Raw genomic sequence first — 12,685 nt, forward strand, 5'->3', positions numbered from 1 at the left:
TTGCGCACAAAAAGGTATTCTCGTCGCTTGATAAACATATGGTTGAGCCACTTGGACTATTTTAATTATGTTTTTAATAACTTTCTGGGCTGGCAAGTTTCAATCCCTTAAGAAGCCTATGGAGGAGTGAGACAGCTCTCAGATTTAATCAAACATATCTTAATTTGTGTTCCGAAGATGAACGAAAGTCTTACGGGGTTGGAACAACATGATGGTGAGTAATTACTGACAGAATTTTCATTTTTGGGTGAACTAACCCTTTCATTATAAAATGTTATAAATTGGTATAAGCCTTTAAAAATCTGGAATAGATGAAGAAACCTGCTTCGCAGGGTTAGTTTTAAAGGGTTATTTCACCCAAAAATTAAAATTGTCATTACTCACCCTCATGTCGTTCCAAACCTGAAAGACATTCATTTGTCTTTGGAACACAAATTAAGATATTTTTAATGAAATCTGAGAGCTTTTTGTCAATCCATTGACAGTTTATGCAACTACCACTTTCAAGCCCCAGAAAGGTAATAAAGACATCATTGAAGTAATCCATGTGACTCCAGTGAATTAACCTCAAGTTTATGAAGTGACGCGAGTGCTTTGTTTGCACAAAAAAAACTTGAACGTGCGTTGGAGATTGATAGATTAATATTTTGTAAATATATATATTTTTTTGAGCAAACAAAGCACTCGCGTCACTTCATAAACTTGAGGTTAATCCACTGGAGTCACATGGATTACTTCAATGATGTCTTTATTACCTTTCTGGGGCTTGACAGTGTTAGTTGCATAGACTGTCAATGGATTGACAAAAAGCTCTCAGATTTCATTAAAAATATCTTAATTTGTGTTCCAAAGACGAATAAATGTCTTACAGGTTTGGAACAACATGAGGGTGAGTAATGACAATTTTTATTTTTGGGTGAACTAACCCTTTTACTGCTGTTTGAGAAATGCTTTTTAATATTTGTTGAGATTTGTTATGAAATGTGGCCTCACTGGCCTGATATTTTGTGGTTATCTTGTCAACAGTTTTCTTATTTCATTCACTTTATGAGGTTGTACATACTCGCATACTCAATACTTGTTTTGTTTTATTGAACAGACAAAATATTGTTTTGAGCAAAGGATTTTTGAAATTTGAAAAATGAAATTTTCATGTCATGTTCATTAAATGTTTTTTTTTTTTTTTTTATTCTATTGCACTTAATTCAAGCTGATGTTAATGTCATTACACTGGCATTTGTTTATTCTCACACATGCTTGACATTTATAGCAACAGCTTGTGTCCTGCTGCTTTAATGTGTTTTAATGTTTTTATTGAAGCAGCAGTTAATTCTATCATACTCATTTATACTAAAATATACTTGTCAGACAATTCAATGAATTCATATTTGTGTGAATGTTATAATAAATGTTAAAGTTATGGTTTATTTGTGCTGTTATTCCAGAATTCGTTTTAACAAAAAAGTATTTGTCATGTTAAGTTGTGTTGAAGTTGATTTAACTCATAATTTTAAGGCAACCGTGTAAACTTTTCAGTTAATTGTTACAACAAACTATATGTAGTTGATTTAACTCATAATTTTAAGGCAACCGTGTAAACTTTTCAGTTAATTGTTACAACAAACTATATGTAGTTGATTTAACTCATAATTTTAAGGCAACCGTGTAAACTTTTCAGTTAATTGTTACAACAAACTATATGTAGTTAAGGTTAAGTTGAGTGAACTTACATTTGTAAGTTAACTTAATTCCTTTGATTGCTTGAATAAGTTGATATAATATGTAATCTTAAGTTATGACAACAAAACAACGTTAAGTTAAAAAATAATCTTTGATTGAAATAACAAAATAATAGTTGAAACAACAAAATCACTTGTTGTAAAAACTCACATTTTTAGTTTCAATGAACTCAAAATTTTAAGGCAACCAGGTAACTTACTTTTTTGAGTCAAACTAACAAATCATTTTTTACAGTGTGTGTCCTGTCTGAGGGCAAAGTTTGGTTTTTCAGCAAGAGTGAATGGTTTTGAGTGTAGAGCTTCATTTTGACCAGAAAATAGGATGTTTGGGGAATTGGGTGAGACGTTATGGATTTGTGTTTATTGTTTTGAGAATACGAGGCATAGTTTCAAGAAACGTGTTTAAGCAATCGAGAAAATCTGTAATATTTAACCAAGGATATTTTTTGAATCCTGCAACTGTCTTAATTAAAAGGGCTAAAATAACAAATTATCATTAATTTAACTCACAATTCCGGAACCTTTAAAAAGCCACAGTAGATAATTAGCTGCCTTGCGGATTATTAGTTATAGTCATAGTGTGATGTTGTATAAACTACATTGTGCAATGGAGGCATGAACACAGAGTTCAGAGCTAGACGCGAGTCGAGGTGTGTGTGACACGGACATAGATGGATGGGAGAGGGGAGGAAGAAATTATAAGGGTAAATGTCACACCTGCCTATCACGTCACCGCTGCTCCATGTGACACGCCGGGTGGGCAGTGTGGCATTTACACTCATGCACAGACTCGCACACATATATGAGCTCTTAGACATGAATCACACACTGGCTTTATTTAAGATCACCTGGGAGTTATAATGACGTGTTATTGTCACAAGTGGCTTTAATTATCCTGCTAGTAACAGAAGGACAAAATGTAGCAGTCAGGTTAAGGTGAATTATAAGTGATCATTATGTGTGATTTTTAAAAATGTATACGTGCACTTTATTATTCCTTTGCTATCTATCTATCTATCTATCTATCTATCTATCTATCTATCTATCTATCTATCTATCTCTCTATCGACAGTTTTATGTGTTTTACATTGTGAATGTGTAATCACAAGTGAATCTCTTAAGTGCATACAGAAAATGAAGCCTGTTTGTTGGAACAACAGGTTTGAATTGTGACTGTTTTCATGACAGTTATGCATATTGTTTTTGAACTTTTGTATAAAAACAATTAAAAAAATACTTTAGAACAAATACTTAAGATGTAAATAGATAATGTTTTTACTTTAGACACATATTCAAACCCATTACAATAATGAGAACGCTTTAGAAACATCTGCTCGAGTGTAATGGAAAAATATCTTTAAAAATGTATTGGTCCTTCACTTTCTGTACAATCTTTTTTCACCGTTTGAATTTGGCGTGAAATATGACCTTGACATGTTGTTGACAGGCTAAGTGATTTTCAACCATCTCTATTTGCCATGTACTTCAGAGAGAAAAGGGAATTTACAGTGTGTGTGTGTGTGTGTGTGTGTGTGTGTGTGTGTGTGTGTGTGTGTGTGTGTGTGTGTGTGTGTGTGTGTGTGTGTGTGTGTGTGTGTGTGTGTGTGCGCGTGCGCATCTTTCATTTTTTTCTGGAGATGAGTTTGATGTCGGTGTAATCTTACTTCAGAAGGCAATCTGTCCTGCTATTGTTGCTGTGAGGTGTACGTGGACTGATTTGCAGAATCAGTCTAAATGCATACTTTTCTTTGCTAACTGACATGGATTCCAGAACAGGTCCATTGTGCACAAACCCATTTCACCATGACACATGCTTCCAGTTTCATCGATGTTGCATTAGTCTTTTCATTCCTTGGACATCCATTTAAATTTTTCTGACTTCATAGATTTGTCACTTTTTTTGCTCATTCTTGTTTTTATTTCCTACAGTCATCACTAACCAAATTATTAATAGCTAGTGGTTTAGCTCTGGATGTTAGCTCACCTATAGAAACTCAACTGTTTGCATTACTTTGGATTACTGGATGTCTGATATGTGGCTGGTACAGCCTACACAATATCAATAACCCAGAATGTATGCTTTAATGATTGTTCTCCAGAGAAAAAGACCCTCACAATCTCATAACTGTGCTCTCAATATCTCAATAAATTCTCAATATCAAGACTAAATAATCCATGCTATCCATATTGTACTGTATATACAGTAGCTCTATATTCTTTGTACAATTGTATTACATTTGTGTCTCTTTTATTTCTCCTAAAGAGGTTTAGAAGAAACATCTGAGGCAAAGTATATACTTTAATGAATCTTAACAGAGAGGTTGATAAAGTCCCTTAAGATATGACAGAGCAACCTTTGAGCAATGCAACATTCCTCTCGGGTAAATGCCAGCTGCAGCTATTGTAAATTTATGAGTGTTTCCCATGTTAATACCTAAAAGTCTATTATAGCTTCTATGAATGCAAGATAAAATACTTTAATCTAATGCCCTGACAGGAATTGTTTTTACGATTATTTCTCGGAATAGCACACGTGTTACTGCTTTAACTTATTAAATTGTTTACAGTATGTGTTTGCTTCAATGTAATTGTGGAGGTTTCGGTTTAAAAATGATTCTGTGTCATCAAGGCATAAAGTCATTAATCCTCTTCATTTTTTTCTGCAAAAGGATCCGCAGTCAGTTTCTCGATTTGTCTTGCAAATAAAGTCTAGTTCAGGAGGATGTGATGAGTAACAAACACCGCTGATGCACACTATTTGTCTCCTCCTCTTCCATGAAAAGATTAGTTAATTTCACTTCATAGAAAACAAATATAGCACATTTATCATGCAAGAATGCTGATGTGCTTTCACGGGCATATTGCTTTCCTTAATGAGCTCCAGTCACTACAGTTCCTGTGCTTCCCGGGTGTGTTTCCTCCTGCGTCAGGCCTCGCACACTCCCGCACAGGCCTCCTGCAGATGAGTTTGGAGACAGCTGGAAAATGAGCAGATAATTCTGGAAATACAATCATATCGTTGCAAATGGAGACTAAGTCGATAGGCATGCCAATAAGAGTATTTTAAGAAGAAAAATGTTTTTTTTTCTTGACACTTAAGGTACACTATCTTGGATGAGACATTTAACTTCCCAAACAATTAGGATATTATTCCCTGCCTGAGTGAACAAGGAGCTGTTTTTAACTTTTATGTTCTATTTGTGTTAATAAGTTTCAAAATATATTAAGAAATAGACGAAAATGTTAATTTAGATTTCAAAATATATTTACTTGATTGTATTTTCAATAAATTTAAGTTACTTATATTGTTTCATGCATTTTTTTTTTACCTTACGTCTAAATTAGGCGAGATGTATTTAAAAAGAAAAAAAATTAGCATTTACCTATAACACTGTAAACACTGCATTGTTTACACTGCATTTACCTATAACACTATAACACAAATTATCATAATTTATCATTAATAAAGATAAATATTTACACTAAATATTCTTTCAATTTGAAAAAAAAATTCCTTCAGGCATGCTTAATTAAAAATAAAGAGCTAATGCCATTAATTTCATTTTTATTGATTCTCTGCATGTGCCGTGTCATTGTGTCAGATAGGAAATTTTCACAAGTGCATGACATTGAAAGGTCTTCTTCAAGTCAGTTTGTCAATTGCACAGCTCTTCCAAGAAGATCCGTCGGCAAACACAATTAAAACTGTTTAATTATCTGCCTCAGTGCTGCTCGATTGAATTAGCATGAGCTGAATTGAGAAAGGGGAGGATGTTTTGTTGCAGGGTCTCTTGCACAGATGACCACAGGTTAAGGAAACAAAAAAAGGAACACAAGTTGACTTGAGTTTATTCATACAAAAATTGTGGACTGAATTATGCAATACTAAAACATCTGCCAAAATACATTTTCTCAGAGAAAGGTCGTGCTTAAAACTGCCACATAAAAAAAAAAAATAAAAAAAATAAAAAAAACAGTCACTGCATGCAGGGAGACAATATATTGATGTTTTAAAAAGCAGCCTGTTGTTTATTTCTTTAAGCTTTTTCCACAGGAATGAACTGGAGATTTCAGTAAACACCATGATTTTCAGTCAAATGTGCTCATAAAGTGGTAACAATTGATCTAATATTATTATTAAGTGGGCTGGAATCAATTGTGACATTTCAGAGCATTTTTATCTGACATTGTTCTTTTAAATAAATTGTTCAATTACTTTAAATTGTTATTAATAATGTTGTGTTAAGTAATGTTCATGTTTAAAATAATAAAAAAGGGTACTTTGTGTCACTACTCACTATCAAATGATGCAGAAACAACATTTGAGCACAAATGCTCATACTTAAGTCCATGTAAAGGCAATTCTAAAAAAAAATCTAAACACATTACAGTATAAATGTTAGAAATGTATTGCTAAAACATATTACAAGGACTGTGAACTGTGAAGTACTGAATTGTGGAGTTAGACCGTTAAACAGTTTTTCACCATTGCTGTGTTCCAGATTTTTTGGGGCGGGGCTAAAGCGGTGGCTCGATGACGCATTGGAGCCCCTGAGCTTCTGGCCCCGCCCCTACTTGATGACGCACTGGAGCCACGGACGCTGGCCCCTCCCCTAACAATAGAGAACATTCACATTAGTTTGCCGCTCAATTTCGAGTTACTGTCAGTAATATTATTAGTTACTACAGCCTACAATTTGCTAGATAGCTATGACTTCGTCATGGAAATGCGTACTACCTGGAGGCGATCACGTACAAAACAGATCGGTGTCCTTATTTAAATTTCCGAAAAACGATCACATCAAGAAGAGGTTGATTCATTTTGTGAAGAGCCACCTTGATGGAGAGCTGAGGATCACCACCAAAAAAATATATATTTATATACAGCAGAAGTATGTCTTACTTGCGTAAGATAGCAGGTGGCAACAGTTGCTAAGGCAGAATTGGTCAGTGACATTTTAAGGCGGGGCTTAATAAAGGGTCAGATGACTTAATAGTTGGAGCCATGAAATTATATGGGTGATGCAAGATGGTTTGTATGTGATCATTTGTGTGTTCTCATTAGTGATGGGTCGATTATGAACGGTTCGTTCATGACGTTGAATGCCGAGTTGTCTCAGAGAGTGATTTGGTTTTTTTTTTTTACGGTTATAGTTACATTATGCCTAGTCTGGTCTTAAATTGTAGCTTTTGTATTTCTTGCCATTCATAATTTTTTTAATTTCTAAAATGATGGTTATTTTCCATAACATTGAATGTGGTAATAAAGAGTTAGTAATGCTTTAAGCTTTATCCGTATGATGGGGGAAAATTACTTTGATAAAGCAAAAATACCTACATATAATAATACAGTTACGTGACAAAAGACCGAACAACTCGAACCCGAAGACTCGAGGGATGAACTAATCTATTATGTAGCTGATACCGACTTCATAGCCTTATCGCCTTTGAGGCTGTCACATGATGAACGAACGATTTGAACCTGAAGACTCGGGAGATTAACTAATCAATTCTGTATCCCGTACTACAGACTGCATAGCTCAGCTTAAAAAGAACCATTTTATTTATGAGTGTGAAGCACTTTATGTTGATGGTCCCTTTTGAACCTTCTCTTGACTATAAGTAACTTTGCAACTGCATGTTAACTAACTCTCATTTGAGGATTAGTAGACTGGCTGCTTAATATCTGCTAACTCTTTATTGTGATGTTCATCCAATGGCCATTCTACTGACTATAAGTAACTTTGCAACTACATGTCAACTTTTTCTAACCCTAACCCTACCAGTCTACTAATACTCTACTAACACTCTACTAATGAGAGTTAGTAGACATGTAGGTGCAACTTTACTTATGGTCAATAGAATGTGTTAAAGGGACCATCAAAATAAAGTAAAACCAAACAATTTTCCAGTATAAAGAATATTTATTGGAATGGGAAGGTTCCATGGATGTGAAGTGTTCTTCATGGAACCCTCTATGCCAATAAATAACCTTTTTATTTTATTTTTTTTTCAATGTAACGAGTAGCAACATGACTAATTTGTCAGTTGTGCTCCTGGCAGCAAAAGTTGAGTCCATCCATATCTAGACCTGTGTGTGATACACAGTCATAATGTAATGTAAATATGCGGTCATTCGATCCTGTTTGTGCTCCAGGGTCAAACAGAATTATTAAGTCCATAAAATCATCCGGCTTCCATCCAGAGTAAGATTTACATGTTGATCGGCCAATCAGGCAGCTCCAGTGACTGATGCAGTGATGTTTTGGAGAGCGTCTGTAGGATGGCTCCCAGTGGAGTCCAATTACGCCAAACATCCTGTGGCGCCACCCCCAGTGAGGCCAGTTTGAGCCTGATAACACAGTTGGCCTACTTGATTGCTTTGCTTGAGCATTTGGAATCGCTGATTCTGCCCCTTCAGCAGATTACAGTGTGGAAAAGTACAAAAATCGCATTTGCTTTCTCTAGCAACTGTGCACACTGAAAGAGTCTGTTCTAAAAGTACTAGTCTGGCCCTTCTGGACAGTGAAGCTGCTTAATCTGTCGTGTTCAGGTCAGCCGTGTCCAGTTACTTGCAACGAAATCTTCTCTCCCAAAAGTATGCGTCTCAGAATTTCCCGGCAGTCCCAAATATTGCTGGTTGTTTATGTAGGCTATTGCAGATTTTCAGATTTCATACACACAACTCTGATGCACTTCTATTCTGTGTCCATGGGCAATACATAGCAAGTCTGCTGCACATCATGTATACAGTATCTTCACAAAATAGCACTTCCTCTTGTATTTTATTGATTAAATGTATCAATAACCCACTCAATGCCATGCTATACAGTGATTTTATCACAGATTTACCACACATATTTTAAGTCAGCAATGACACTTATTTTTAAGTTGTTTGCACTATAATTCAATCGCAATCATAAGTTTCCATAAATCTATTTTAAAACAGCTTTGAATGTTGGTTATCCAATCAGATTTTAAAGGGTTATAATCTGGAATTTTAAGTTTTCAGCGTAATGTTCTTTGTTGATTTATTTAGTTTTTTGTAAAACATGTTAAAAAAGGAAACCATTCTAGTCATATTTGATGTGCAAATTATTTACAACTTTTGAATTTTGCATAAAGATACCTACTGCATACCTGTGCTTGATTGTTATAAAAAAAATAACATCACAGTGCAAAGAAAAAAAACAGCTATCATTTCTTTAAGCAACATTTTTTTTTTTTTTTGGCGGGTGAAAGACCTGAGCATGTTCTTGGCTGGTTTTGTCAGATTTATCCCCTTTAGGAGATTTTGATAATAGCAAGATGACATTGCAGGTTTGTTGATAGCATGTGTCTTATCTACTATTAGCACATAACAGTTGTTTCCTGCTTCAAGGATTTGTGTTTTGCTGTGTGACATATTTCTCTCCCTCAGTCCCTTTCTTCCTCTTTATCTGAGTCAGTGGAGAGAATCTGCCATCTAGCCTGAAACACAAATCCTTCTTGTCTGTACATACATCTGAAGTGTGTGTCTGTGTGCGCACTTACATTCTCACATACCTTGTCATATAGAAAACACAGGCCTCGTTTCATGTGGAACAGTGCTTTCTTAGTTGTGACAGGATCCTTTCTCAGTTTGTGATTCTGTATTGGATCACACACTTTATACTGACCAGCCAACCAGAAAAAAGGAACATTCATACAGTGAGAATCACAGATAGCAAATGGCTGCCATGTGGCATATCATTCAGAGTAGCCTCCAGCCTTCATTTCACAGACAGACAGACAGACACACACACACACACACACACACACACACACACACACACACACACACACACACACACACACACACACACACACACACACACACACACACACACACACACACACACACACACACACACACACAAAAACACAATCAGAGACATCAGAGACTAAACATGAAATACAGTTCAAGCAATATTCCTTTTTATTAGTTTCATTTTATTTTCATTTTGTTTGTTTTTAACAAATTAGAAAAAAAATATATGTTATTTTATCATATGTTTTCATTTATTTTCATTATTTCATATTTGGGTCTTTCACATTTAAATATTATTTATAATTCTCAAAAGGTAGTTTTCATTATATTGCATTTATTGTAATACAATAATTTTTATACAAAAATGTTTTCTCCTATTTAAAATCAGTTAGTTAGTTAGTTAGTTAGTTAGTTAGTTAGTTAGTTTAAGTAGTGCATTATGACCACATATTATTGACAGGTTTTGATAGTTTAAATAGCTTGCTTGTGAAATTATACTTGCGATTACGTCAACAACTCAACAAAATACACCAGATAGTCTGAGCTTTTACTCCCTTGGCTCTCTTCAACTTCCTGAGAGTGATTTGGAGACGGAAAACTGTTGTTTAAACTTGCCTCACTTGTTTAGCTGTGTGATATTATTTCATCGCCACTCAGACTGTGAAAATGAATGTTATTCCAAGGAAAACGAGTTACACAGTTGTTATTCCACATAGCTCTGAGTAGCTGACAGTCTCTTAGTGTGGCTTGTTGCATTTTTGATTGATTTCTTTAACCTTTTCAGAGGCTCGTTACAAGCGGCATCTAATCGTATTTCACCCTCGTAGTCTTCGCTCACAATCACAGTTCAGCATTCTAATCACATCTGCAGGCCATTGTTGATGACTATTCAATCTGAGAATTACCACAAAGGATCATTCATCATTATGCTGTTCAGTAGTTATGCTGGGTTTATATCACATCAGTGCATGCTAGTTATTAGTACTTAGATTTATTTTTTATTTTTTATGATTAATTGCCAAATTGAATTGAACAATAAAAGTTTGAACAAAAAAAATGCAAAGATTTGTTGAATATGAGTTTTGCATTTTTGTTGGATGGTTTTGTTTGTTTGTTTTGTTTTTTAAAACAAAAAATATGATAATTTTCAAAATTTAGATTTTTTTTTTTTACTTTAACTTTTTAGGGAAATGTGAGTGTTGCATCTTTTTTAAGTTAGTTTAGTTTAGTTTAGTTCTACCAGAAAGACTCGGAAGGCGAGATGATATCATGATGACATTATTAACTAATAGACCAGAAAATGAAAACGGAAATATTGAATGATAAAGTTCTTTGGTGCGGGCCCCGTCCGTAGCTCGTATTCAGAGAGTAGCGGACTCTGCATTTCCTGCCCGAAGATGAAGGCAGGGGCGCAGGCGACCCCCGGGGAGGTAAATACAGGGACCCTCCTGGTGGTTTGCGTCATCATCTGTGAACTCAAACATGTGTAAGTAACGGTCTTTTATAGGTATTAGATAGTGATTGGAGACCAGAAGTAATGAGTGACGTAACATTGCGTCTTCCAGGCAGAACTGTATGCTAAAGCTTTCATTTAAGGTTTATTACTATATTAGTTTTTTATTGGTTGTTGTCCCCCCCCCCCAATTTCTGTGATCAGGAAATGTGACGTGTAAGTTCTGGTAATCAATGTTTGCAACGTTTTCTTCTAAATGGTCTCTGCTATGAATCCTCCATCTGTTCTCCTCTGTCCTCCATCTGTTCATCTTATCACAGAGCTTTCGTTTCTTTTCGTCTTATTGCTAGGTTACTGTAATTACCTTACATCTTCCCCCTGATGGGGAACTTAAAGCCTGGTGATGTTTGATGGAATAGTAATGGCAGGAAAGAGAAATGGAGGGAAGACAGATCAAAGTAGGAGAGATTTGTAATTATAAATTAGGTATAGATGAAATTAAAATCACTTAGACCAAGATAGTAATGAGCCGCTGAGGGTCGTTCCTGTTATGCAATATGTCTTGAACTCATTAACTAAGTAAGTAAAATATGCTTGGGTTGTAATTTAAGGAAGCATTTATATTAACTGTATGTAAAAACAAGAAAAGAATGGAAAGAAAGAGCTCAGCTTAGTCATTGCTCAGATAGGGACTGAGTGTTGGCTTACATGAGGATGCAAACTTGTTATTTGTATTCAATTTTAGTATGTATTTTTTAAATATTTTAACATTCTTTTCAAATATTGCTATTATCATACTGATCTCTGTCATTTGAATAAACATGATATAGCTGGACAAATCAATTAATACCACAAGAAAAATGATCATTAAATCCATTGCTAATACTTGATGTTTGTGTTTACTAATTAATATTTCCAAGAAAATACGTTTTGTTTGAACGGTTTGATTATAAAACAGGAAAGATATAATAATAATTAATAATAATAAATTGCCATTTTATTTTAGAAGTTAGTGCAGCACCCAACACATGGGAAAAAATCTGTAAAAAAAAAAATCTAATAAAAGCGGTATAATTTGTCAAAACATGTATACACGTTTACAGAAATGTGATACTAAATAATACCAAAAGGAAACTAACTAAAAATATACCAAGCAAAAAGAAGGCACACTAAGTTATGCCAGCATGACTGGGAGCATCAGACCAACTGCAACAAAGAGCAATTAAAGACATATTAAGATTAATTTAGGCAAAATGACTGAAAAATCATGAATACAATCACTAGTAATATGGTTTATCACGACAGGTGACTAAATTGATGTAGTGTGGTCAGAGTAAAATGTCAATGACACATGGAAAGTATGATGTCAATATGACAAAGAATTGCTGAGATACTGTACATCCTCAGAGTGGTTTTGCCATCAAATTGGTCCATTGACACAAAATGTATAACTTTTTGCCGGCATGGTCTGAAGATGATCTGACTCGAATTTGGTAAAAATTGGACAAAGAGGAGTTTGAAAAAGTATGTAGCCTATATAGCATTTTACAACACAATTCAAAATGGCTGATACCCAAATTGGCCAATATTGGAACATATGCAACTCTACATGCTGCACTGAATCTGAAGAGACAGGTTTTGGGATCTTTGGCAAACCCGTTCAGAACGTATTAGTAAACATATTTATTTTTTATATCTCTTGAC

Source organism: Phoxinus phoxinus (genome assembly GCF_949152265.1).
Source record: "Phoxinus phoxinus genome assembly, chromosome: 8".
In the NCBI taxonomy this organism is placed as follows: domain Eukaryota; kingdom Metazoa; phylum Chordata; class Actinopteri; order Cypriniformes; family Leuciscidae; genus Phoxinus; species Phoxinus phoxinus.